Below are 1,450 nucleotides of genomic sequence, written 5' to 3'. Positions count from 1 at the left end.
CACAGTAGGACTCTGATTCTTAAGTTACCAGGCAAGTTATTCTAATACATGAAGAAACTTCCAACCTTGAATTTCAGAACACTTGGAAGATATTAATCACCTAAGTACACACTACCTCTGTGAAGAAAGCTCACATTAAAAAAATTGTAATCATAAAGTTAATATTGCTCTTAAATAATACAAATTATCAAATGGAATATGGACTAAAACCTATAAATAAAACCATAACATATGAACTAGTTACGTTTTTTTCTTTAAAATAATAATACATACAATAGCAATTTATTTGTTCCCTTCTGAAACATTTTCTGAGTTCTTATAAAGTTTTGTTGCCATTGTTGGCTTTTTTTAAAAAAAATACAGGTGTAATCAATATGCAAGTTATTCTTTCCACATTTCTGAGCTCTATATGTCTGTCATTTTTATTGCTCAGTGGTGTTTAATTACATTGCTATTACACAATGTTTTAAGCCAGACCCCAATAATTGGATATGCAAGTTGTTTCAATGTTTTATTTTTCTATTATAAATTAAAGCTTCTATGAATATTTTTGTACAGATAGGTCTTTTTAAAAAATCGTTAAGATTTATCCCCAGTTTATGACTACTGGGTTAAAGGTCATTTTTTAACTCTTACTATAAGATGTCATATTGCTCCCCTTAATCTATAGTCCCATCAATAATAAACTGCCAAGTAGCTGTATTAACTCATTTGCTAATGAAGGAGAGATTGAATTTACTTTTTCAAAGTGGCTTTCTATAAAATGACTTATAGGGTCCTCAATTAACTTTTAGGAAGGGCTTTGTTTTACATATACCTCAAATTTTGGGTCAGGTTATCTCTGTCTATTCATCTGGATCTAGCTACAGAGTTGTGACTTTTGCATATGGATCATGCACTACAAACTGTTCAGGAATAAGCTGTATGAAAGATACCCTCATTTGATGGGGAGAGGTGACAGTCCCACTTGAGGGGAAACAGAGTCACCAGGACAGCAAGAAATTCAGTGTTGAGGAGTCTGCCCAGCCCCTACCCCTAGAGAAAGAGAGTTATTTGGTTTCTTCCCATTTAAACCAATCTTAGCACCTAGTAATCAAGAATAATTCACTGTTTCTTCATACTTGGCATCTAAGAAGCCTGCTTACTTAGAAGTGTGAAGGTGGAGTGGTAACCTCTGCATCAAAAAGACAGATTCTTTTAGAGAGGGAGCTGAAAAGGGACTTGAAACCAACAAACCAAAGGCCCCTTCACATGCCCCTCTCCAAAAACAAAACAAAATGAAATGAAAAAAAAAAACCTCAATGTAGTCAAATCTGGCCTGAGACACTTATTATTTATGTGACCTTGGGCAAGTTATTTTCTATCTCTGATATTTTTGGAGTACATACCTAGCAAATGATCTTTGGATCAAAGGATATAGACATTATAATCACTCCATCATTTCAAGTTT

Source organism: Vombatus ursinus, unplaced genomic scaffold, assembly GCF_900497805.2.
Source record: "Vombatus ursinus unplaced genomic scaffold, bare-nosed wombat genome assembly UNPS02014779.1, whole genome shotgun sequence".
Classification (NCBI taxonomy): Eukaryota; Metazoa; Chordata; class Mammalia; order Diprotodontia; family Vombatidae; genus Vombatus; species Vombatus ursinus.
The sequence above is the reverse complement of the archived record's forward strand: the minus strand, read 5'-3'. Positions refer to the sequence as shown.